This window comes from Hemicordylus capensis, chromosome 6, assembly GCF_027244095.1.
Source record: "Hemicordylus capensis ecotype Gifberg chromosome 6, rHemCap1.1.pri, whole genome shotgun sequence".
Taxonomy (NCBI): Eukaryota; Metazoa; Chordata; class Lepidosauria; order Squamata; family Cordylidae; genus Hemicordylus; species Hemicordylus capensis.
This window is the reverse complement of record NC_069662.1, coordinates 166,917,213-166,944,495: the sequence shown is the minus strand read 5'-3', so window position 1 is coordinate 166,944,495 and position 27,283 is coordinate 166,917,213. Positions and strand designations below refer to the sequence as shown.

Sequence of the window (27,283 nt, the reverse complement as noted above, 5' to 3'; positions counted from 1 at the left end):
AGAACAAAATCTGCTTTCAGAACAGCAGGAGCTGGAATAAACGGATTCCAAATTGCAGCGAAGGAGGAGAAAATGCACCCCTTCTAATGCTGGCGTGTGTGGGTGTGGGCAAACAGTAGTCAGGCCAAGCAAGCTCTTAATTTGGCCTCGTGTTATATATGCTAGTGGGGTGATCTGAAATGGTCAGAATAGTAGCCATGGTAGCGAAATAGAACTTCCATAAAGTTGTGCTAGAGACAACCCACAGAGGAAGTTCATCCTCTCTTTACTTTCCTGGAGGCATCTGGTTATAACTAGAAAGATGGTTGGGTTGCTATAGCAAGGCAGTCTTATTTGCCATCATACCTAAATAGAACCCTCAGGTTCAGGGGCAGTGTATCTGTAGTCCCTATACGCTGATAACAGGCAATCTTAGTATGCTACTTTTGAGCTTCCAGAAGTGTCTGGCTGGCTGGCAACATTTGGAAACCAAATGCTGGGCTAGAGAGTTGAATCATGCTATGGGCTGGGGGTTGGACTGAATGACCTTTGATTGGCCCTTCCCTTGTTATGATTCTATAAATTCCCCAGAGGTCCTTTACCTTAGCCAACTGCCTAATTTGTTACTGTTCTACAGCCAGCAAGCTGTTAATGTTGAGCAAATCTGGTCATTGGTTACAGTAATGATTTGTGCCCTGGAGGCAATTTTTTTCCTTCTTTTAAACAATAATTAATCAGGCGGAACTGAAAAAGCACTTCCTTTCCATCTCAACCTGACCACATGCCAAGGAGAAAATTGTTTTATTGCTCTTGAGTTGCAAGATTCCACTTCAAAGAGAGATTCCAAAGTCCTTGCGTGAAATTTAGAGGTTGTTTCTCGATGGCTAAATTGTATTTTGTCTTTACTCGCCCCTAATACATCGCCTTATATTTGGTTTCCAGAGCCAATTTGCACATTGCAAAGCAACGGGTCAGTCTGTCTTTCTGAACCCCACTTCAACAGAACACCCAGCTGGGAACACTCACAATGACCTCTGGAACACACACGTTTCAGAAGGATGAAATGCTATGGAGTCCTTATTTCCAAGCTTGCATACGATGCAGGCATCACAAAACATGGTCATTGACACAACCGAACAGGTCTGGGAGCTGTGTGTGCTCCCAGCTTTTGGCCATGTGGCTGCAAACAATACTGGTTAGGAGGAGGGAGAAGTGACTGTGTGGAATCAAGGGAGGAGGAAAAGCTGGGCAGGGCATCTTTCCCTCCGACCTTGGTCAAATGCTGGGTAGGGTGGCCCTGTCTTACCCAGCTTTTCCTCCTGCCTTGATTCCACACAGTCACTTCTTCCTGCTCCTACCCAGGTGTTTGCAGCCACATGCCCAAAAGCTGGGAGCACATATATTGCCCAAACCTGGGTAGGACACCTGTCCTGCCCTGTTTTCAGTTGTTTAAATGACCTCATGGTCCTGGGAACACAGGAAGCTGGCTTATACTGAGTCAAGCCTATAGTCATAGGAACATAGGAAGCTGCCATATACGGACGCAGACCCTTGGCCCATCTAGCTCAGTATTGTCTGCACAGACTGGCAGCAACTTCTCCAAGGTTGCAGGCCGGAATCTCTCTCAGTCTTATCCAGGAGATAATGCCAGGGAAGGAACTGGGAACTGGACCTTCTGCATGCAAGGCAGGTGCTCTGCTACTGAGCTACGGCCCCATCCCCATCTTGACGCACACCTTGGCAAACTCCACTTCCTTGCAATATAATTACTCGCAGGTTTCTGATGGTGTTGGGTATAGCATTCCATTTCCTCAAAGGCACCCAAGGGACCAGGACTGAGATCCTTTGGGTAGCAGCTATCTGAGGACGGGGGCTCCCGAACTCTGGTCCTCCAGAGGCTGCTGAACTACAATAAACTGTAGCTGAGCATGATGGAAGTTGGTTCAGCAACATCTGGAGGACCACAGGTTGGGAGCCCCTGTCTTAGGAGGTCAAGCTGATAATTAGTTTAGTGATCCTTCAGGCTCTGATTGGTTCCCAGTCTGGCCTCCTGATTAGCCACAGCAGGGGTTCTCTCCCATTGTGGCTGGGGATGATGGGGGTTGTAGTCCAACAGCATCTGGAGACCCCAGCTTAGGAACCACTGAGCTATAGGCCCTGGAAGCCATTACTTACTACCATTACTTACTATCAGGGATCCTACTGTGTCTATCATACTGTGTCCTACCATGTCTAAGGTAAGGCCTTGTGGTGGCAAGCATGACGTGTCCCCTTAGCTAAGCAGGGTCTGCCCTGGTTGCATATGAATGGGAGACTTGATATGTGAGCACTGCAAGATATTCCCCTCAGGGGATGGAGCCGCTCTGAGAAGAGCATCTAGGTTCCAAGTTCCCTCCCTGGCAGCATCTCCAAGATAGGGCTGAGAGAGATTCCTGCCTGCAACCTGGGAGAAGCCACTGCCAGTCTGTGAAGACATAGGAACATAGGCAGCTACCATATACTGAGTCAGACCATCAGTCCATCTAGCTCAGTATTGTCTTCACAGACTGGCAGCAACTTCTCCAAGGTTGCAGGCAGGAATCTCTCTCAGCCCTATCTTGGAGACATGGAACCTTTTGCTCTTCCCAGAGTGGCTCCATCCCCTGAGGGGAATATCTCCCAGTGCTCACACATCAAGTCTCCCTTTCATATGCAACCAGGGGATGGGGCTGCTCTGAGAAGAGCAGAAGGTTCCAAGTTCCCTCCCTGGCAGCATCTCCAAGAGAGGGCCAAGAGAGATTCCTGCCTGCAACCTTGGAGAAGCCACTGCCAGACTGTGTAGACCAGGGATTCTCAACATTGGGTCGCCAGATGTTATTGGACTTCAACTCCCATAATCCCCAACCAATGTTCACTGGGGCTAAGGATTATGGGAATTGAAGTCCAATAACATCTGGCGACCCAACGTTGAGGATCTCTAGCGTAGACAATGCTGAGCTAGCTGGACCTATGGTCTGACTCATTATATGGCAGCTTCCTATGTTTCTATACTGGGCTGGAGATATTCCTCCTGCCATCTTGGCAGACCTCTGGGATCTCATCTTCCTTTCCCCAAAGAATTTTGTGCTCCCATGCTCACTGAAAGTACAGATGCCAACCCCACAAATTAACAGTCATGTTGCCTACTGATCAGTATCCCTACCTATTTTCTAGTCTCTGTATATTTCTGTCCTTATGTTGACCTGGCGAGGATTAACCCCTGCTAACTCCACAAAGAGGCACCTCTTAAAGTGGGGGTTCTCTTATATTTAGTGGGGGCGGGGGGAGCAACTGGCCGTATCCATCCCCAGCACAGCATCCCTCCTGTGGCAGTTGCTGGTGTTTGCCTTATGTTTCTTTTCAGATTGTGAGCCCTTTGGGGACAGGGAACCATCTTTATTTATTTGCATTTATCTATGTAAACCGCTTTGGGAACTTGTTAAAAAGCAGTGTATAAATAGTAGTAAAGTAAAGTAAAGTGTGCCGTCAAGTCGATTTTGACTCCTGGCACCCGCAGAGCTCTGTGGTTTTCTTTGGTAGGAGGGGTTTACCATTGCCTGCTCCCACACAGTATGAGATGATGTATCCTCTTATATTGCTTCTGCCTGATATAGTTCCAAAGGTTGCCAACTGTCCCTCATTATACAGGATATCCCTCATTTCAGGGATGAAATATTTGTCCCTATAGGGACAGCATTTACCCCTCATTTATTCAATAGCATATAACTCAATTGCATATAAATGATACTCAGGCTCTTGATTACCACTGCATACACCTCCCAGCCCCACCCCCCTCAGCCAGACCCCACAAACTTGTGTCCTTCATTCTGTCAATGAAATGCTGGCAACCCTAAGAGTACCAATGGGAAATCAAACTGGCAACCTTCTGCTTGTTTGTCAAGCATTTCCCTGCTGCACCACTTAAGGTGATAGAATTCCTTATTATTGAAGTATTTGCTAGAGTCAGATGCTAGGTTTGCTATGCTTCAGTCCCCTGCCTCCAGTCTATTAAATCTCTGAATCCTGGGTGAGTTCTAGTAGGGAACGAATAACTGTTTCTAGTTCACATCCAGGTTGATGCGCCCACGTTCACACCTGCAGCTGCTGCTAAGTTAATTACAGATGACAGAACCGTGCAGATTTCCTCCTAGTTCTTTAACCGGAAGGCTCTTAAAGTTGGTTCCCCAGATGCTGTTGGCCTTTGGAAATTCTCTCGTAAGAGAAACCCTTTTTCATTATAGCAGAGTGCACAGAGGCACAACACAGCAGAGTCTGCCCAGGCATGCATGTATGGTGAGAGTAAAATAACTTGGAGCCAGTTCATAGTTTCAAATCAATATAAGGAGTATTTATTAGAGAACATTCTAGATAGTACAATGAAGAGTTAGCTAGTCTAGCTAGCTGGATGCAGATGGATTCTGCATCTCTGCACACATGGTGCAGGGAGAGAGGAGCGTGGGTGTTGCAAGGGAGAAGGAAGGGAAGATAAAGGGAAGAGGAAGGAAGGCAGGAAGGAAGTCCCTGAGAGTACCAATCTACATTTCAAAGGGATAGTGTCAGAGCAGTGGAGAAGGGATGACCAATGTCTTGACCCTCTAGCCCTCTGACTCACTAGTCTGTCCTCCTATGTCATTGAGACAAGAGACAGCGCATAGTCCTTCACTTCCAACAGGCCTACAGCTCCCAGCATTCCTTTGGCCCTTGTGGCAGCAGATGTTGGGAGTTGTAGTCCAACATCTGGCGAGAACCCCTCTCCATGGCAAATCACCCAGAGACGTACCAGTACTAGAAAAGCAGCACTGGTTTGCTTGCACTGCTTTCTTCTCTCTGCAAGGAATATTTATTGTAATTTGCAGTGGGGGAAGGGAAGAAGTGGTCATGTTGGCAGCTAGGATGCAACAGGATGCAGAACAGAACAGGATGCAGGTTCCTGATAGGACACCAGCCTAATCTTCTCCTTTATGAGAGTCACACAGGAAGCAGATGCAGATTATGCTCGGTGATTAAGAGCAAACTTTTAGAATAGCACTAAGTGTCAATTAGCGTCCTCAGATGAAAGCAACTATAAGATGTGGGTGATGTTCAAGACTGAGGGGAGCAAAAGGGCATGCAAGGCTCTTATCAGAGCTACAAGACAGCTAGACCAAACTAATTGCATTTAATTTCAAACCCACGTTACTCACAACGTGGCTGAATTCTGCTTAATAGCAATGAATTTATCATGCCACAGTGTATTCGTAAAGCTATATTGTTGCTATGCTGTATGTGCATGAAATTATGTTTTTCTGCTTGCTTCTGTACTGGTCAAAGACCATAATAAAGCTTATCTATCTATTCCAAACCCATGGAAAAGCAACCAAATTTCAGATCAACGAATACAAGGTGGGATCGGCTGGATCAAGTCTGTTGGGGGTTATAATTTTTATCCCCCAGTTAATTAGCAAATCACTAAAGAAGCTACCCACTCCAGTTACAGAGTCGTTTGTGGAGTTTAGTGGTTGCAGCTGTTTAGAGAAGACACATGGAGATTCTTGTAGAACTAAATACCAAGTATTTTTTGCTGAAATACACTTTGGATAGGAAAGACCTAGTCCTAATCTATAGAACAACATAATGAATAGGTAGGGAGAGAGAGAGATGCTTCCATCTGCTCTCGAAGAGGAAAGGAAGGGATTCTGACTCAGCACAGAAAATACCTGAAGAGTCATATCAGGGGTCAGAGAGTAGAGACAGGTAGAACAGTTAGGGAGACCCTTACTCACTATTTCTATGCCCAGTGCCCCTAGTGGTCATCATTGGTGCAAAAGGTCGATACACTGGAAGTCCATCTCCAACAAAGTCAATGCTTCATGGAGCAGGGGCATATTTACTGGTGCCAGGTACCCCATCGGGGTATCACATCTACCGAACTGGGGCCCCACCATCTGCTGCTGCTGCAGCCACTGGCCCCCGCTACACCCTGCAATTGCCGGCCACCGTGAGGTATAATAATGCCGCCACACAGTGACAGTGGAGTGTAGCAGATCCTGCAGAGGTCAAGTGGGTGACCTGCAGCTGCAGCAGCAACATTTCACAGGGGCCACAGAAGCCACTCAGGTGGGCAGTCTGTAGTGGTGGGGGCAGCAGCAGATTGGCCAAGGCCAGTGGAGGCCTGCGGGGGAGGCGATGTGGCAGTGGGGGCCCACCAAAAAGCTTGGACATGGACCGCCACCAGCCTTGCTATGCCACGGCCAGGAAGGCCAGGATCCTGCCCCCCACAGTGGCTACCCAGATGTCTCTGGGAGGCCCAGAAGCAGAGCATGAAGAGAAACAGCAGTCCCCTGTTGTTTGTCTTGGGTATTTGGAGGTAGACCTTTCTTGAGCATGGAGGCTCCAGTGAGCTACTGGGGGTAAGGACGCAAGAAAAGCCCTGCCAGATCAGAGCAAGGGTACATCTAGTCAAGCTGCCTGCTTCTTCCCACCGTGGCCAGCCAACCAGATCCCCCTGGGAAGCCCACAAGAAGGTCATGAAGACTTTTGCCCTCCCTTCCCCTGCTGTTGCCTCTTTGCATGGAGGACAGCCACTGTGAGCAATGGCTCTGGAGAGGCTTCTCTGCCATGAATTCGTATAAACTGAGATGGAATCCAGACAAGGCAGAGGTGCTGTTGCTCAGGAGGAAAACCAGTCGGGATGAGAGGATCCAACCAGCTCTGGATGGGGTTGTGCTCCCCTTGAACGAGCAGGTGAGCGATGGGGGGACGGAGATGGCGGAATATTGCTTTTGGTGAAGGCGGTAGCCAGGGGTGTCTTTGTACAGCTTTGGCTGCTGAGCCAGCTGTGTGCCTTTCTCCAGAAGGGAGGTCTGGCCACAGTAATCCATGCTTTAGTCACATCATGGCTGGATTACTGCCATGTGTAATCTATGCAGGGCTGCCCTTGAGGAATATGTGGAAACTGCAGTGCAAAATGAGACTGTGAAGATTTTGTTCGGAGGTGCCCATCGGGAGCATAATGTTACACTCATTTTGAAATGGCTGCACGGGCTACCATTTTGTTTCTGGGTCCAGTTCAAGGTGCTGGTTACTGCCTTTCAAGCCTTTAACGGCTTGGGCCCTGGAAACCTAAAGGACCACTTACTCCCGAAGGACTCTACCCACTTGACAAGATCAGAGAGGGGGCTCTGCTCCATGTGCTCTGAAGTTGTGCATGTGGATGGGGCAGTCTTGGTCATTGCCACCCTCAGGCATTGGAATGCTCTCCCACTGGAAATCTGCTTCTCAGCCTCCCTCTAGGACGCAACTAAAAACTGGGATATCTAGCCAGTTAGCCCTTTGACCTCTAGGAGGTGCTGTTCTTACTCTTGGTGCTGCTTTGTGATGTGTACATTATGCTTTTACTATTGTCCGCGTGTGAGGTTTTTTAAACAATTGTGTTAATATTTTCATTGAGAAGTGCCTTGAGATATTTTATGGAAGGCAGTGTGTCAATGTCAACCATAAATAAATAAATGTACATGACTGGGGCTAGTGTGCTGATATTAGGATGCTGATCACGCATGAGATCTGCAAAATAAAAGGGGGAGATGTGTAGAGTGCATGCCTCCCGTGCTCCGCAATCCTGTCTGTCTGGTGGACTGTAGTTGCATTGACTTAGCAACAGGAAACTGTTATAAAATGCTGCAATTGCATTTGGTAATTCCAGAAGGTCGGTCCCAGATGCCACCTGTGCTGTTGAGAGATGCGGATCTGAAGGAATGTATATGATGCAAACCATTGATTATGTGCCTTGGTAAAAGCTGGGCTCAGATGGGAAGGCAGACACACTGGGGAAGAGCTTCATTGACTTACAAGCAGGCTCTGGGCTGCTTTGCCACTCTGGTCTGGAACTCTGAATATGCTGGGTAGGATCCAGCTTTGTACAAATCTCAGCTTTCATTTTAAAGGTGGGGGGGTGGACCCCAACAAGTTTCTAGCCCTCATGGCATCAGTGGTGTTCTTGCTGCAGTCTTAGAAGAAGTCACTCTAAGATTCCTTGTGGCTTCCATGCCTTCCCCAGGAAAGGTGATGCACGGGGGGCACCGTGTGATTTGGGCTTAGCCTGAGACCTGGTTTCAGCAGACAATGCCGCTGTTCCCAACAGAACTTGTGACTTGGATGCCCTCTCACATTCTCTTAGTACCACCTGCTCACTGGACCAGAGGTTCAGAGCACAACCGATCTCCCCACACTGCCCCAGACCCCAGTTGTCTATGTTCCAAGGCAAGACACAGGGGTGCAGATATAATTGAGCGGATGGGTTCAAAGAACCTGGTGTCCCAGCTCCTGAGGGCCCCTCCAGCTCTACCCCTCCCTATTTTCTTCACTATCACCCTCACTCCGAGGGGCTGCCAGGAGAGGAGCGAACACGGGCCCCCTCTCCCCAGCTACACCCCTGGCGAGACACATTCAACATACAAGCTGATAGCTGATGGCACCTTGAAAAGCCTCTCTCCTTCAAATTTGGGTCTGACTCAGTGGGGTTCATCCCTGCCCCATCACTAGACAATCTTTCCTGCCAGTTCTCTCATCCCTTTCCCAAGGCGGGGGGGGGGGCAATTGAAAAGGGGAGGGGGCAGTAGTGTAGGGAGGCTCCTAGTGGGCCCCTTGACCCCCTGGGCCTGGGGACATTTGCACCCCGTCATCCAATGGACACTACGCGCATTCACCCAGCTGGTTGAACTTCTACAACTCAAAATAGCCTTGACCCCAATTTCTGCTTGCAGAATGAAGAGTCAGCCCAACAACAGGCTGGATTTTCCGTTTTCCTCATTGGGCTCTCCGAAAGATCATGTTATTACGATGTTGGACGCTTCTGAACAACATCAGGTTGAGGTCAGGCTGTATCTTGCAGGCGGTGGAGCTGTAAACCACATCAAGCTAGAAGTGAAGAGATATCATCTGTAGCCATGCCCTGCTTCTGGACGAGAAGAACCTTTCTCAAGTGAAGTACACTGGGGAAAGAGAGAGGAATGAGATTTTCAGAGAAAATCAACTTCTGATAGCGGGTGTGTTTAATTCCACAAGAACTGTGTTTATCAAGGAAAACAATGCATTTAAGGAAGTTGATGAACTGGAATGAGTTCAGCGGAGGGCAACCAAGATGGTGAGGGGTCTCTCTGGAAACCAAGCCCTATGAAGAACTCTTTACATGTGGAACAGCTTGCCTCATGCAGTGGTGAGGCTGAACGGCCATCTCTCAGGAATGCCGTAGCACTCTTAAGGCCCCTTCCAACTCTAACGTTCTAGGATTCTATGTGCCGGGGGCTTGAATGGCTTCATCATTAATTGCCTCCTTCCTTAGGGTCAAGGCCTGTAAAGCAGGGGAATTGTTCTATAGTAAATATAGTTTTCTTTGTCACTCCTTTGTGTTCTTCCTGAGCCTACTGTTGGCGTTTCTCCTCTCTGCTGCAGCTGATGGCCATTTCAAAGTTCAATTAAGCCTTTTCCCAAACAAAAGAAAGTGCTTCATAGAATACATAATTAATAGATGAAATTTGCTACCACAAGATGTGATGATGGCCCTGACTTTAAATGGAGCTTCAATTAAGTAAAAGCTTTATTAGGAACACAGGAGGCCATAATGGAACATTTTGTGCTTATATGAATCATTGGTATAGATAGATAGCTTTTGCAGGGCGACATTACAGGAGCAGATGAAGGCCTTATCCTGTACAGCCAGCATAATTAGGGAAGGCCATGTGAGACTGTGCCCAAATCCAGGGCTTTTTTTTTTTTTTTTTTAAAGGAAGATTTGAAACTGTGGCATGATAGCTGATTGTAATTGGCATGTGCAGCCACTAGAACACAGCTGTGCACTCTGGTTTTTGAACTCTGCTGGTGTCTAGAGAGTCTTTCCTCCAGCAAATCTCCTAAGCTCTTGGCATCTTAAATACATAAGGGAAATAAGTATCCTTAAGCATGATCAGGTCCAATTTAGCTTCTGAAGTTTCCTCGTGGTGCTGGGTGTGGTGTTTTTGGTTAACCCATTCCGTGATCCAGGCTAGCTTTTGAATGGGGCTTTAGTCAGTTGCATCGCTGGGAGTTGGGGGTGGAAGGAAGCACCTTTAACTGTAAATTAGCAGGTGCTTACCTCTCCTCCCACCACACCTGAAAGCTGTTCAGAGCAGCAGTGAGCTACAGCAGGGGATCGTCTCCGCCATGCAGCTGGCCTCTGCACATGCGGCCACGCAAATGGCTTCTGCCAGCTGGCTTTAGTTACTTGTACTCCAGTCCTGGAGTAGAGGAGGGGCTAACAAACAGCCAGCAGCAAGAGCACAGAAAAGCAGTCTGCACTGGTTAGCATTCCTGATTGCACTCCACGGCCTTGTCCTTGTCGGGAATTCTCTCTGGTAAGAGATACCCTTTTATTACAGCAGAGTGCACCGAGGCAAAACACAGCGGAGTCTGCCCAGGCATGCCTGTTTGCTGAGAGTAAAAGAAACTTGGAGCCAGTTCATAGTTTCAAATCAATATGAGGAGTCTCTATTGGAGAACTCCATTCTAGAAAGGAAAGTGGAGAGAGAGGATCTCTAATCTAGCTAGCTAGCTAGCTGGATGCAGAGAGATGCTTTTCTGTATCTCTGCACACATGGTGCAGAGAGAGAGGGAGAGAGGCGAGCGTGTGTGTTAGGGAGAAGAAGGGAGTAAGGACGGAAGTCCCCGAGAGTAGCAATCTACATATCAAAGGGATAGAGCAGTAGAGAGGAGGAATTACCAGTGTCTTGACCCCTCTAGCCCTCTGACTCACTAGTCCATCCACCTCTGTCATTGAGGCATGAGACAGTCAGAGTCCTTCACTTCCAACAGTCCTTGCATACCACACCTCTTTCCCTTGGAGTCTACAAAGGGCCTTCTTGCAGAATCAGGGTCTGGGTGCAAGAGGAGCTGGACTACTCACTTGTCTTTCCCCTTTGTTATTGGTCACCTTTACATCAGTTAACAAGCACCACTTCTGCATGTCTGGGCTCTCTGGAGTGTGTGGATGTTCTTTTGGAAATGCTACACACCTTGTGTTGAGTTGAACATAAAAGAAAAAAGAAAAAGCGCTGCCCAAATGTGGATCTGTAATGTGTGTGCTCAAACCCAAGATCACCCAGGTTAGCATCTGGAGTTAAGGCCTGAAGTCCAGCAGGCAGAAGGTTCTGCACTGCTGACCTGGCAAGAGTAGGAGGCTGGGCGGCTCACATTTATTCCTGGCCTGACCAATCATGGGGCTGGATGCTGCCCAGCAACCATGGACAAATTCCTTCCTGTGCCTGTAGAGGGCGCTTGAATGCTGATTGTATCGTCACTAGGCTTGGTCAGCCTGTAGCCCCGAGTTTCAAGGTCCAGAACCTCCAACAGTTGCAAGTAAGAGGTGCATGGGGTCTTTGGATTTTGATCGACAGTAACCATGGTTTGCCCATATTTTGACCCAATACGAATATGACAGTGAATATTTATATACCCCTTTTCAACAAAAGTTCCCGAAGTGGCTTACATAGAAATAAACAAATAAAATGGCTCCCTGTCCCCAAGGTGTTCACAATCTAAAAACGGAACATAAGGTAGACGCCAGCAACAGCCACGGGAGGGATGCTGTGCTTGGGATGGATAGGGCCAGTAGCTTTCCCCTGTGTCAAATAAAGAGAATCGCCACTTTAAAAAGGTGCTTCTTTGCACAGCCAACAAGAGGAGCCAAGGCCCATTAGAAGCCACTTGGACTAATAGCGCAAGGGTGGCAAAGTGAGTTGCCTGCAGTTCAGGCCATGGGGCCTGAGGTCAAGGTCAGAGCTGAAGGCAGAAAATGGAGTAGAAGGCAGAAAGTGGAGGGCAAGAGGGCTGGAGCAAGGAGGAGATCACAGCATAGGTCTGGGAGCTGGCTCTGGAGGAGGTCTTCGTGTAGAGCTGTTGAAGCGATGAGTGCTTCCCTGATAGTGAGGAGAGTATAAAGGCAAGAGGAAAGTCCACTCCTTCCTGGATTTTGTTGGGCCTTAATCCCGAGCCTGTGCTGGGGCTTGCTTCCTCTTGAGCAGGCCCATTAGAAGGAATTCTTGGGGCAAGCAGAGGGGCGCTGGTTCAGAACCTTGATGCAGCCTTGGGAGTGATGGGAGGCCTAAGAGCAGGGCCAGGAGTCAAATGGGTATATGTGCGATTCCCTGAGATCCCAGGCTCCTCTAGAGCAGGGATTCTCAACGTTGGATCCCCAGATGTTATTGGACTTCAGCTACCATAATCCCCAACCAAAGGCCACTGGGGCTGGGGATTATGGGAGTTGAAGTCCAATAACATCTGGGGACCCAACGTTGAGAATCCTTGCTCTAGAGGAATTACCACAGGAAGAGCGAACCTTAGCTGTCCCTCAAGGGCTGCTGTCTCTATGGGATCCTGGTTGGTGTTAGACACCCTTGCATGGATCAAGTCCTCTTCTTCCCTGGAGGAAGCCTTGCCAGGGCATGGCTGAGTTCTGACACAAAGCCACAGAGTAGCGATGAACTACTGCAGGGGTCTTGGGGAAGCCAGTAGCTGCATCCAGCCTGGAACTCTTTCTCTAAAGCAGGGTTCTCCCACTTGGGTCACTAGATGTGGTTGGACTACAGCTCCCATCATCCCCAGCTGCAACAGGGTAGGCCCTCTTGCCTCATCCACTCCATCTCTCCAGCTGCATGATGGACGTAACAGCCACGTGGTACACATCCGAATCCTCGTTCCTCCTGTCTCCCCCTTGCAGGTCCACCTTGAAGACATATAATATAATTAGCTGCTCCGGGTTTCCTTTCTGCCCTTATTTCGATTTCATTTCCTTGAGACATAAATATGAGCCAATCACAAGTCACTGCTCCAGGAGAGCCGCCTCTGGGTTCCCATCGATATTGTTTTAAACGGATTGCTGAGTTTTTGATTTATTATTCCAACCGCTTGGCCAACGAAAATGTTTCCTTTCCTTAAAGCTAGCCGAGATTTGTAATACGCCTTGGAATAATATTCCAGTTAGGCCACATCAATGGGATGGCCATAAATTACGCAAAGCTCTGTGAAAACTGGGTTGTGGATGTGAGTCAGCGGCTAGCAGTTATTGGGTAGCAGCAGCAAACGTCAAGGCTCAGAATGGTCCAGCTCTTGGAGGAAGGGCAGAATTTGCTGAGTTTCAAGTCATGCACTGAGTTTTCGCAGGGGTTGGTTTAAGTGTGTGGAAGTTGCCACTGGGGAGATAGAGCGAGGAGGGACTCTGAGCTGAATGGCAGCCAGAACACCACTTGCAAGGCATCACTTCTGTGCTGAGCACAAACCCTTCCCTGCTCATGGCAAAGAGCCGGTCTGGTGGAAGCAAGCCTGACTTGTCCCCTTAGCTAAGCAGGGTCCACCTTGGTTGCATATGGATGGGAGACGAGAAGTGTGAGCACTTCAAGATATTCCCCTCAGGGGATGGAGCCGCCACTCTGGGAAGAGCAGAAGGTTCCAAGTTTCCACCCCCCACCAGCCTCTCCAAGACAGGGCTGAGAGAGATTCCTGCCTGCTACCTTGGAGAAGCCACTGCCAGTCTGTGAAGACAATACTGAGCTAGATAGACCAATGGTCTGACTCCGTATATGGCACCTTCCTATGTTCCTATGTTCCAAAGAAGACACAGTTCTTTCAGTCACTGGCTTGGTTATAGAAGGGCTTATGGAGACATTATGGAGAGGAGAGCTGGTCTTGTGGTAGCAAGCATGACTTGTCCCCTTAGCTAAGCAGGGTCTACCCTGGTTGCATATGAATGGGAGACTAGCACTGTAAGATATTCCCCTTAGGGATGGAGCCACTCTGGGAAGAGCAGAAGGTTCCAAGTTCCCTCCCTGGCAGCATCTCCAAGATAGGGCTGGGAGAGACTCCTGCCTGCAACCTTGGAGAAGCCGCTGCCAGTCTGTGAAGACAATACTGAGCTAGATGGATCAATGGTCTGACTCAGTATATGGCACCTTCCTATGTTCCAAAGCAGTCACCTCACCTTTGAATATGAGGGTGATTGGAGGGTCTCTGGTTCTGTGGAGGGGCAGCGAGAGGCTGCACAGAGAAGACAGAGGCAGAGGCTGTGCAGCAGGCAGATGCACAAGCAGTAGGTAGGTACGAGCTAATGTCCTCCTGCAGCCCTTCTTCGGAGGGGCTGCATGTGTGTAGGGCAGAGAACAGAGCTTCTCACCACCATGCTGCCCGTCTTTCACATGCCCAGGGGATGCCCAGGTGAGCCCTCAAACCAGTGGCTCCCAACCTGGATCTCTCCAGATGTTGCTGAACTACAACTCCCAGCATCCCCAGCCATATTAAACTGTAGCTGGGGGGATCCTGGGAGTTGTAGTTCAGCACCATCTGGAGGAACCCAGGTTGGGGAACCCCTGACTCATACACTGACGCCAAGCTGTAGACATCCCTCCTTCTGGCTCTCTTGCTCTACGCAGCTTCCTCCCAGGACTCCGAACTGGGTACTCTTTAGGATACTCTGAGCTGGGTGACTCCCAAATTTGGGTCCCCAGAGATGTTGTTCAACCACAGCTCCCATCATCCACTGTAATAATGGCCTTTGCCCATTAGTCCAATGACATCTGAGGACCAAAAGCTGAGGGTGGACCACGATGCTTTGGGTGCTCTCCCTCGGGGTCTTGGCAAGACCCAACCATACTGAACACATGAAGCTGCCTTACGCAGAGTCAGATCGTCCACCTAGACCAGGGGTTTCCAACCTGTGGTACTACAACTCCCATCACCCCCGGCCACAATAAACTGTAGCTGGGGATGATGGGAGTTTGGCATGCCATGCATTGGGAACCCCTGACCTAGTTAGCCCCTGTTCCCTGAGCAAAGAGGCACCTTTTAAAAATGGCGATTCTCTTTTATTTAGCAGGGGGAGAGCAACTGGCCCTATCCATCCCCAGCACAGCATCCCTCCAGTGGCTGTTGCTGGGGTCTGTCTGATGTTTCTTTTTCAGATTTCAAGACCCAGGGCAGTGTAGTGGTTAGAGCAGGGGTGGCCAACCGGAGGGTCTCCAGCTGTTTCTGGACCACAACACCCACCATCCCCCACCAGAATGACCTTAGCTATCTATCTATCTATCTATCTATTTATTCAATTTCTATACCGCCCTTCCAAAAATGGCTCAGGGTGGTTTACACAGAGAAATAATAAATAAATAAGATGGACCCCTGTCCCCAAAGGGCTCACAATCTAAAAAGAAACATCAGAGAGAGACCAGCAACAGTCACTGGAGGGACTCTGCTGGGGGTGGAGAGGGCCAGTTACTCTCCCCCTGCTAAATAAAGAGAATCACCACGTTAAAAGGTGCTTCTTTGCTGGGCATGATGGGAGTTGTAGTCCAACAACAACTGGAGAGCCTCGGGTCTGCTCATGATAGTTTTGGTTAGAATTTGCAAAGCCCAGGCTGGAATCTTTGCTTCGTCATGAAGCTCCCCTGGGTGACCTTGGCCAGTCACTGCAGACCTCTTCACACTCTGTTTACAGTGTACACATGATTGTTGATCTGTACACATGTGCCGTTATTCACATGTTTTGTTCAAGGCACATGCAACAGGCCCTGCAATTTGCACTCCGCATGTTTGAGGGGTCCAGTTTCCACATTGCCTTTCCAAAATCCAGTTTCCACATTGCCAGCGTGGTATAGTGGTTAGAGTGCTGGACTAGGACCGGGGAGACCTGAGTTCAAATCCCCATGCATAGGAACATAGGAAACTGCCATATTCTGAGTCAGACCATTGCTCTATCTAGCTCAGTATTGTCTGCACAGACTGGCAGCGGCTTCTCCCAGGTTGCAGGCAGGATTCTCTCTCAGCCCTCTCTTGGAGATGCTGCCAGGGAGGGAACTTGGAACCTTTTACTCTTCCCAGAGTGGCTCCATCCCCTGAGGGGAATATCTGACAGTGCTCACACATCAAGTCTCCCATTCATTTGCAACCAGGGCAGACCCTGCTTAGGTATGTGGACAAGTCATACTTGCTACCACAAGACCAGCTCTCCTCTCCTCTCATTCAGCCATGATCCTAGCTGGGTGACTCTGGGCCAGTCACTTCTCTCTCAGCCTAGCCTACTTCACAGGGTTGTTGTGAAAGAGAAACTTAAGTATGTAGTACACCACTCTGGGCTCCTTGGAGGAAGAGCGAGATATAAATGTAGTAGTAGTAGTGGTAGTAATAATAATAATAATAATAATAATAATAATAATAATAATAATATTAATAATAATAAATAAATAAATAAATAAATAAATAAATAAATAATAAATGCACCTACGCCAGTCCCACAAAAATGTGTGTGTGCATTCAGACACTGTGCAGTATTCTATGGGGGTAGCGCTAGTTCTCTCCGCTGAACTTCCTTCACTGGGTTGTGCCGAGGACAACCTAGGGAGTGGGGAGGTTCCTGGAGGTGCCACGAGGTCTAGAACAATTTGTTATGGGGCAGCTAACAAATAAAATTGTTTATTATTATTATTGTTTTTTTTCTCCTTAATCGTTTTCTCATCTACAAATGCCTGTCCTGCAGCTGTTAAGGGCACAATAATAGCCTCGTCAGAAATGAAGGCGGCAACCCCAAACCTAAGGAAAAATGAAAACAGGAGCCAGGCCAAGCTCAGGGGTCAGCTTCCACAAGCACCCCCTGAGGCCCTCAGCCCCCTGACCTACTGAGAAGGAGCAGCAACAGCTGGAGCAGCCTCCCCTCTCCCTCCAAGGAGTGGTGATGATTGGGCCCCACTCCGTGATGGCTGTGTGGCCAAGTGCATGGCAACGGCCGCTAGACAGGGGCGGCCCATTCTTGGGGCATGGGGCTTCAGGTGGTGGGTTACTGGGCTGCCTGCAGCACTTCGAATGCTTGCAAGGCGGGGTGGCAAGACCGAATTTGGTGCCTCACCTCAGCTGCTGCAATACGGTGAGTTGCTGTTTGCTTGCCTGATGGCAGTAGCTCAAGTGAGTCACCAGAGATGGTGGGGGGTGTGTGTGTCAAGGTCCAGCGTGGTGTAGTGGTTAGAGTGCTGGACTAGGACCGGGGAGACCCGAGTTCAGATCCCCATTCAGCCATGAGACTTGCTGGGTGACTCTGGGCCAGTCACGTCTCTCTCAGCCTAACCTCCTTCACAGGGTTGTTGTGAAAGAGAAACTCAAGTATGTAGCACACCGCTCTGGGCTCCTTGGAGGAAGAGCGGGATATAAATGTAATAAATAAATAAATAAATAAATGGGCATGGGGTGGAAGATGGTGCCACTTGGAGGTGGGCATCTTGCCAAAGTAAAGTTGTGCCATCAAGTCAGTGTCGACTTATGGTGACCCCCGAGCCCTGTGGTTGTCTTTGGCAGAATCCAGGAGGGGTTGCCCATTGCTGCCTCCCACGCAGTATGAGATTATGCCTTTCAGCATCTTCCTGTATCGCTGCTGCCGCCTGATATAGGCATTTCCACTATTCTGGGAAACACACCAGCAGGGATTTGAACCAGCAACCTCTTGCTCCCTAGCCAAGTTACTTCCCTGTTGCGCCATTAGGTGGCTTAGGGCCCCTCAAATCTTGAATTCAATGAGAAGCAAAATTCCCATTAAAAGAGAGCAGAAGGAAGAAAGAAAGAGGGAGGGAGGGAGGGAGGGAGGGAGGGAGATGTTCGTTCCCTCCCATTGAGGGTTCCAACCTGAAGCCTCTTTACTTAGGAGTAAACCTCACTGGACAATCAGGACATGCTTCCAAATGTGTAGGACTGAGATGTAAATATGTTCCAGTTAGGCAGGTCTGTCATCTCCGTCTCATGTTGGGAAGCCTGTACTTAAAACGTGCCAAGAATTTTGTTTGGCTGAGCTGGCAAGTTCTCTAATGAGAAACTTTCAGCATGCAATGAGAGGCTGCCAACGGTGCAAAGCAGCCCCTCTGCTTTCCTTGTATTCCCCTCTGCAGTTTTGCATAGTGCCCTTTTGATGGGGGTGCCTTGGGCAAATGGCAGCCACTGGCCAGTGGCCACCAGAGCAGCAACACAGCGGGCCGTGAGTTTTGGCCACCCAGCAAATCCCTGCAGATCCTCCAGTGCCTGCTGCCGGAGAATGGGGCACTGAAGGCCGGGGGGGGGCGCTTTGAGGGACAGCCCTTGAATTCTGCTTTTGCAGCGCTTGTTGGCTCACTGTAAAACTATACATGAGACGCTGGGTTTTGCCAAGAGCATTTTAGGCACCCTGCAGAAGAGATAAGGGGGTCGTTACATGACCTCCCCTATAAAAGGAAAGGACGCATAGTAAAAAGCTGGCAAGACCCAGTTTTTCCAATTCCCCTTTCACTTCTCTGACCCCCCAGGAACGTTTGCACTCAGCACCGGTGTTCCCTCCGAGGCGTGCACATGTGCACATGCTTGCACTTTTTTAAAAAAAGTCTGCTCCATTAATTTTAGATCCTGCTCAGGTTAAATCAGGAAGGACCCACTCTGAATGCATATGCACACACACTGCCTTGACCTTGCTGCCTAGAACAAAACTCATTCTGCACACAGATGGGGGGGGGGAGACCAGAGAGAGGACCGCTCAGCACCCTTCCTTCCCCCCTCGCTCCCAGTGAAGAAGCACTGGAAGAAACTGACTTTACAGTGCTGTTGCTTCCACGGGCGGTCCTTTCCTGAGGCGGGGCTGGGCAGTCACTTCAGGGGGCAGACTTTGGGGGCACACAGGATGCCAAGGTTGCCCCTACCTGCAGCTATTCGAGGAGCTTCTCCCGGACCATGCGGACCCTTGCACGTTCTTCAAAGAGCGTCTCTCCTCACACACCTTGCAAAGCCAGCCCTAGAAGAACCTTCCTCTCCACCCCCAGTGCCACTTTTAAAGCTTACAACGGTGAGTTTTGAAAGAGGAGCAAGGCAGAACTTGGTTCCTTGCCTCAACAATCACAGCAGGGAGGAGATCTGATCTTGGGGTAGCAAGCATGATTTGTCCCCTTTGCTAAGCAGGGTCCACCGTGGTTTGCATTTGAATGGAAGACATGTGAGCGCTGTAAGATATTCCCCTGAGGGGATGGAACCACTCTGGGAAGAGCACCTGCCTGCTTGCATGCAGAAGGTCCCAGGTTCCCTCCCTGGCAGCATCTTCAAGATAGGGCTGAGAGAGACTCCTGCCTGTAACCCTGGAGAAGCTGCTGCCAGTCTGTGTAGACCAGGCCTGCTCAACTTTGGCCCCCCAGCTGTTTTTGGACTATGGCTCCTATAATCCCCGGTAACAGTGGCAAATAGCCAAGGATTATGGAAGTTGTAGGCCAACATCTGCAGGAGGACTGAACAGTCTGACTTGAGTCTTGGCATAAGGCAGCTGCCTCTCTTCCTGATACCTTGGACTGCCCTCATTGCTCTCCCTCTGGCCAAAGGGCAATGAGTGGGGAGGAGCCATTTCGTGTCTTCCTTCCTGGGGGGCAATGTAGCAGCCACAGCAGCAGTATCAGCAGCAGCCCACGCATCAGTGGGTGCAGCTCTCTCACTCTGCTGACATTCTTGTTGGGCTGGAGCAAGTGCACTGGGATAAAAGTAGGGCTGAAACTCTAGGTGGGGGTGAGTCCTGTGTGGGAGTGTGAACCCTAGTAGGTGCACCACCATCCTGCCCACTGACACCAAGATTGCTCCTCAAATGCAATCTTTTCCCCTTTCCTTGGGGGTGAGGGAAAATTGGAAGGGCTCACTGATGGTTTCTTGCACAAGGGCCCGAGAGAATGCTTGCCAGTAATGGCCTGGGAACCCAGAGCAGTGCACACAGGCGATGCTAAGTGGAGCTTCCTGGTCCTCATGGAAAGAGTCACTTGGATGCAAACCAAAAAGAAGGGGAGGGCGGAAAAGGAGCAGCCCCAGCCAAGGAGTTCATATCATTGGCACTTGAAGAAAAGAGCAGCTACCTGAGAAAAGACTAGAGTCAGACCTTCAGAGCCCTACACAGCTTGGGCCTGGGGTTCCTGTTGGACCACATTCACCCATATGGACCTGCCAGGGCTCTCCACTCATGGCCCCGCCACTAACAGAGGTCCAGGTGGTGGGGATTAGAGACAATCTGTTTGGGATTTCACTACCCTAAATAGTGTGGTGTCCTCTGCAAATCTGGCCACCTCGCTGCTTATCCCAACTTCTAGATCATTGATGAATAAATTAAAAAGCGCCGGTCCCAGTTCAGATCCCTGGGGGACCCCACTTCTTACTTCCCTTCATTGTGAAAAATCTCCATTTATACCTATGCTCTACGGAGCTCTCTGGACTGGGTGAGTGGGTGACAAAATGGCAAATGCAGTTCAATACGGGTCGGGTGGGGGCGGGGCGGGGAAGGGCTATGCCCACAAACCACTTGTGAGGTCATCCCTCTTTGCCAATTGACCGTGAGGTGGTTACTGGAGGGCTTCATGGGTGCATGGAAGAACATGTCATCTCAGATCATAGTTACAGAGTTTATTGTAAAATGCATTGGAATGGAGTGGTTTTTCTGGCTTGACGAAAACTCTGTGGTCTGGCTGGCCTGATCAAAGAAGGCCCTGAAGATTTTGGCCCAGTTATCTGGGATTAGTTGGTAACACAAAATGCCATGAGCCATAATCATCTCTGCTAAGAGTCCCTTATTTATGTTCCCACTTAAGCCGGGCAGTTTCTTTTAAGACCCCAAGAATTCCAAACACAGGCAACATTAAAAAGTAGGAAAGGTGGAGATGGTTGAGAGAAGCATCTGAGGAGTTAGCACAAGCTATGGGTCTCCTTGAGCAGCAAACATGGAGAAAAACATGGCAAAATATCTCCTCTCACAATCACGGTTCCTTGAGCAGGATATTTCCCTGACCCTTTTATCATTTTTTGTTGTTCTTAAAAAAATTTTTATTGAATATTTGGCATACTGAACACTGCAGAACTCGTATCTGGCAGGATTTAAGCTATGTGAACAACAAAGTACGTGAGGAAATGTATCAGTAGGAAACGATGGGTCAGAGAAAGGGCTGTGGGTTGACTTGGCTTTTTGTTGGGGAATAGAATCCCCATCAGACTTCATGCCCTGGTCTTCCAGGGGCTTCTGGCTTGCTGCTGCTGGAAACAAAAGGCTGGACTTGATGGAGCTTGCTCTGATCCAGCAAGGCAGTTCTTGTATTTGCGGGTCCCGCCCCCCCTTTAAAAAACCCAACACTATTTTGGAATATAAGGAAGTCAATTTGTAAAGGAAATCCCTTCAGTGAAGGAACTGGGAGATCTGGAAACAAAAGCATCCCCACCCGCCATGATACAGACCCATGAAGATCCCAGGTTAGAAACATAGGAATATAGGAAGCTGCCATATACTGAGTCAGACCATTGGCCCATCTCACTCCATATTGTCTACACAGACTGGCAGCGGCTTCTCCAAGGTTGCAGGTAGGAATCTCTCTCAGCCCAATCTTGGAGATGCTGCCAGGGAGGGAACTTGGAAGCTTCTGCTCTTCCCAGAGTGGCTCCATCCCCTGAGGGGAATATCCAACAGTGCTCACACTTCTAGTCTCCCATTCATGTGCAACCAGGGCAGACCCTGCTTAGCTAAGGGGACAAGTCATGCTTGCTACCACAAGACCAGCTCTCCTTACTCTCCTTACTATGCCCTTACTGGGCATAGTTCTCCAAAAGTGCAGAGATGGTCAACCTTTGTCTGGACTGTACCACTTCTGACTAAGTAGAGGACTCACAATCAGATGAAAAGGAATCAGATCCTACAGATTAAAATGGTTCCATGCACATAGAAAATTAGCCCATCAGGAAGAAGTCTAGGCTGGAACCCTTCTCTTGAAATATATATATATATATATATATATATATATATATATATATATACACACACACACACACATACACACACACACACACACACACACACACACACACACACACACACTCAAAGTCTCTTCCAAAGAAGAAGCCTTTACAAACCTCTCCTTGGCTTTCCCACCAGCAGATAAGCGTGTGTGTGTGTGTGTGTGTGTGTGTATATATGTGTGTGTGTGTGTGTGTGTGATGGGGACCCCCCCCCACTTCATTCTGAAGTTGTACAGACCAAACACTGGGCAATCCATCTGCTCATCTGCTGTTTGTGAGAACTAGATCGTGCTCTCCACAGTTTTATGCTGTCAGAGTTTCTCTCTCTCTCCTGCTCCCTCCCTACAAGCCAGAAGTAAAGCCCCTGATGGACTGAAACCACAAGGATAAAATTACTCGCAAGGCAAAGTTTCCAAAATAGAGCATAGCCCAGAAAAATTACAATTCAAAGAAATAAAGCAGAGAAAAATGCAGTCAGAAGCATAAAGGGAGGCCACATTATGTTCTGCCCGCTCCCACTCTGTAATTATACTGAAAATGCTGGAAGTTTCAGGCATATTTTCAAAACACACAAAATCCACTATGAGTCCCTCAGAAGTCCCAGAGAGCCAAGGGAGAACGCAGACTGGATCAGCAGGGCTGCCACTGGCAACTGTCAAGGGCACAAGGGCCCCCAGCAGGGCCTATGGCTAATCCCCGAAGACCGCTTCTGTGCCTATGGTGAGATTTCCTTCCGCCCCTGCTCCCACCACTCTTCTTCATTCTCACTTTTTCTCAACATCACATTATTTCTTGTGGACTAGAAGCTTTGCTGAAACAGTTCCGCAAATGGAGAGCTGTTAGTTTTGCTTCGGGTGAGCTGCTCAGGTTCAAGTGGTTTCGGCCTGGGATACCTGAGGGACCGCCTGCTCCCAAGGGTTGCTGCCCGCTTGACGAGGTCATCTGAGGGGGCTCTGCTCCGGGTACTGACAATGAGGGAGGCTCGGTTGTCATGCATGCGGGACAGGGCCTTCTCTGTTGCTGCCCCCAGACTCTGGAATGCTCTCCCGGTGCCCATTCGCTCCTTGGTCTCCATCACAACCTGTCTTTTTACCCAGGCTTTTATTTGATTGTCTCTGCTGCTGCTCTTTGTATTTTGTACTGGGTTTTTTGCTTGTGTTTTAATTTTTTAATCAGATTTGCTTATATTTTTAGCTCAGTAGTTTAATTGTGTCTTTTTTACAATCTTGTTTTTAAATTCTGCTGTAAACCGCCTGGGGATTGTTTTAATGAAAGGCGATCTATACATTTAACAATAAATAAAATAAATAAGTGTATCTCCTCTCAAATGCTGCAGACATTGATTGATCGATTGATTGTTAAATTTAATGAAAGGCGGTATATAAATTTTTAATGAAAGGTTTTTTAATGAAAGGTGGTATCTACATTTAACAATCAATAAAATAAAGAAAAAATTAAATAAATTTTATAAATAAATAAATAAAAATATAATATAAACAAATATAAAATAAATACATATAAAAGCTGTCTATAAATAAATATAAATATAATATAAATATAAATAAAATAAGTTTCTCTCCTCTCAAATGCTGCAGGCATTGATTGATTGATTGTTAAATTTGCATACCGCCTTTCATTAAAACCATTCCAAGGCGGACATCAGGGGCAAGGCACAATTTGGTCCTCACTCTGGAGCTATCCCTGACTAAGGATACTTCTGAAATTTTCTTCCTCTGGATTCCTGCCTGGATTTGGAGTTCTGTATTACTTACTTATTTACTACTATTATTTATAGCACTGCTTTTCAATGAAAAAGTTCTCAAAGTAGTTTACAAAGAATAAGAATAAGAAAATGGAACCAATTAGCTGGTCGTTTCCAAAATCAAGCAATGTATTCGGAATTCTCTGGCAATCCTTAAAAAAAAAATCAAATCAAATCAACGTTTTGGTCAGATGACTGGCTAGGAGCAGTTTGTTGTCAGTTCCTGAAATATGTATTTCTATTTTTTCTCCTCTGCATCACCCATATGCTCTTATGCATTGATAAAACGCTGCCAAAAAGCACCCTTGAGGAGATCATACGCACAATTGCACCAAGGTCCCTTTTGCATGTTCTCCCAACAAACTGAAGTACAATCAGTAAATGCGGCACACACAGGGTGGGTTCAGACATCATGTAGAACCTACATGCAGTCTCAGTTACCCAGTTGTCTGTGATCCTGTGAAGCCACACTCTGCCAGGAACTGCATGTTTCCTTGGGGTGGGAATAAGGGCAGTGTGCATCCTAGAAGTGAAGTTGGCTGGTCACCCTGAGCAATGCTCCACCTTAGGTTTGTGCTGTCGTTTGAACCCATGCTCTTCATGAACCTCTGGTTCATTCCAGGCCAGCCAGCCCCTTTTGCCACCGGGACCGAGGGCTGTGAAGCAAAGTTTGTAGGAAAGGCTCACCAGTCAAAGGGCCGGGCAAGGTGGGCCTCGCGAGGGGCGTGCTTCTGACTCAACTTGGCTGCTTCCAACAAACCAAGATATGTGACCATCTGCAATTCCAACTTCAAGTCCCCTCTATATCTCAGGCTGGGGGAACTGTAGATTTTCCATGATGTGTGAACCCACTCAAAAACTCACAGAGCAGTTTTTCATAGGAGCTCACCAAAGCTGCTTTTAAAAAACAAGTTATCGATGCAAATATGTGCATTGGAAACGCAACAGGGGAAAACAATGCGAATGAACGGAAAGAAGCAAACGCTTGGGAAAATTGAGTAGAGCCAATTGCCAAAGGGAGATGCAGAACCCCCCTAACCAATGTCATTAGTCTCATAGGAACTTGCTTGGTTTCTCTTAAGCGATCTAAATGGGGCAATTCCTTGAGAGGAACCCTCAAATTCACTTCAAAGTTTACTTGTTTGAAATGTCAATGCCAAATTCTGAAATTTAAATTTTTCTGGTTCAAATAGAATTCAGAAAAAAATGGAACACGGTTTGGAGCAAACCAGAGAAACGCCAAAGGAACAGAAAAGGGATATAATCTCATCTATATTTACCTATTTCCAAAAGAGCTGGAAGTTTTATGATCCTTATGGATACATAACTGGAGCACATGCAGGTGAGAGGGAGGTACTGGCAGACTGAGGGTAATCTGCAGATGTGTACGTTTCATGAAAATCTGAAGAAAAAACAAAATGAAGGGGGCAACCCTCCAAAACTGTCCCATGGTAACCCAATGGAGTGGAATGTCCGCAGACTCAGAGGACAGTTAACAGACAATTGAGTGGGCGGAGCTCCTGGAATTCAATGGTGAGGAGGGGGAGGGCATGAACAAAAAGAGTGGGAAATTTCTCAGCTTGAAGAATACTCCCTCAGGACAGCCACGTCCCCTTCTGCTTCGGAGGGGGAAAGGTGCCTGAAACTTTCATCGTCCTTGGAAACAGGCTCAAGTAATACATGTGCAGGAGGGATATATGGCAACATTTTGTCGCAGGGTCAGACTTGTCTCTACACACCCTGAGTGTAGTCCTCATTCTTCCCTATAAATGAATGGCTGCCACTCACTCCCGTGGCGAAAAGCAAAACGCAGCCCTTGGGGAAAACCTGTCCAGTACAGCGGACACTGGGTGGCCCATTTGCATTGGCAGAGGCCGCATGCGGGGAGGGCGAGGGGCACAACAAATCTCCGTGGCGATGCACTGCACCCCACCCGGGCTCCCCGCCATATTCCGGCCCTTCCTTCACACACATCCTGCCTCTCCAGTGACAACGCTGCCAACAGAAACAACCGACAACAGCAGCAGCAGCAGAACGGAGTCCTCCGGAATGGTCCCTCCCCACATGGCCCCCTCAAGCCACCTCTGTCCTCCATCCCTGTGTTTGGCCTTTACATAAATAAGGAACAACAAGGCAGGCCGGGGCAGCTGGTTCGGATTCCGAGGGCTGCCACAGCTGCATCCCTCTTATCTCCTCCATCAGCGTCCCAGGCCCCCTCGCTGCTGACGGTGGAGGAATGTTTACACAGCGGGTCTGTGGGAACGCTGGACTCTGTTTGCTGGTCCGTTGCTCTCGGCAGCGAGCAAGCGAGGAACATCAGAGCGGGCTTATCTGATCCACCACGGCTAGGACCGGGAAACAAGCCGGCAGGCCAGAGAGCTGGGGCGCTGGTCAGCTCGGCATGGTCTCGACAGAGAGCACGGTGGGGGAATCTGGGCTCACAGCAGCCTCGCCAGCATTTCCAATGCCAGTTAGTCCACCAGTGAACGCTCGCAATTAACTCTGAGCCTTTTGCAGGGCGATCGCTTCAAATGTTCCACTTCACAGGGAATCTGTTGACAGGCTTCAAGAGTCCGCATTTCCAGCAAGCCAGTCTGCACTCCACTTCTGTCAAAGCATTCAGGCTCCAAGCCAGTGGGGCTTTGTTGATTTCAGTACAACAAAACACGCTTGCGTCCAGGGACTGTAGGGGAAAGATGATGCGGATTGGGCTGGAAGTTGGTTGAAGTTGGAAGTGTGGTGCTCAACGGTTAGTTGGCTCTTTATTTCTCTTTCTGCATGGAGTGATTCATGTGGAACAAATGTAGGCTGTAGACCAGTGGATCCCAACCTGGGCTGAGAACATAAGAACAGCCCTGCTGGATCAGGCCCAAAGAAGCCCATCTAGTCCAGCATCCTGTTTCACACAGTGGCCCACCAGATGCCGCTCAGGGGCGTAGCAAGGTTGGAATGGGCCCAGAGACAAGATTTTAAAATGTGCCCCCCCCACTCAAAGTCCAGGGCCTCCGCACACCCCAGGCCCCCAAGGATTTAAGTCTGATATTTCAAAATAAGTATGCTGCCTGGAAATACATTTCACTGAATACACACACGCACACGTCACAATATATAGTGATATACATTGAGTTCTATACATTTGTATTACTTTTAATGCCTAGAACACACTAGAAAGATGAATGATTAAAATGGGCCCCTCGCTGCAGATTAGCAAAGGAGACTTTCAACCATGCAGGGTGAGCCTATGTTTGTTTTCCCAGAATTCTGAACAAATTCAGTCAAGTTTGATGGCAGGAGGCTTTTCACAGGAGGCTTTTAAAGCCCTTTAAGACACATCTCCTCTGGAATGGAGGTGCTGCATTCACATGTTGGCCAGATTTACCCTGAAGTCCCTGCGAGTTATTGGGGAGCAGTTCACACACAAGAAAAATAAAATAAAAGCACCACACATGCTTCCCAGTTCTCACTCAGACCTTCTGGGTTGCAAAACAACTTGAACATAAGTGCATTTATACATGAATGAAAGAAAGAATGAATAAATAAATATAATACTGTTTCTTCCAGAAGTTTTTGTAATTTTCTGCCATGAAACAAGCCACTTATAGGACTTTTTAGATAGTTTTTTTAAAGCCAACAAATTTTCCAAGCTGTTTAAAAATAAATATTCAGAGACTTCTCAGTCCCTCCCTCCCCATATCAAAGCCCTATGGCAAGCAGATGCCTATA

General features: G+C 48.4%; 1 long non-coding RNA gene across 1 annotated transcript in view; it reads right to left on the bottom strand.

Annotated features, from left to right (window-relative positions):
- Window positions 1-27,283, bottom strand: part of LOC128330487 (uncharacterized) — a 60,592-nt gene that overhangs the window by 33,180 nt on the left and 129 nt on the right. The window lies entirely within an intron of this gene.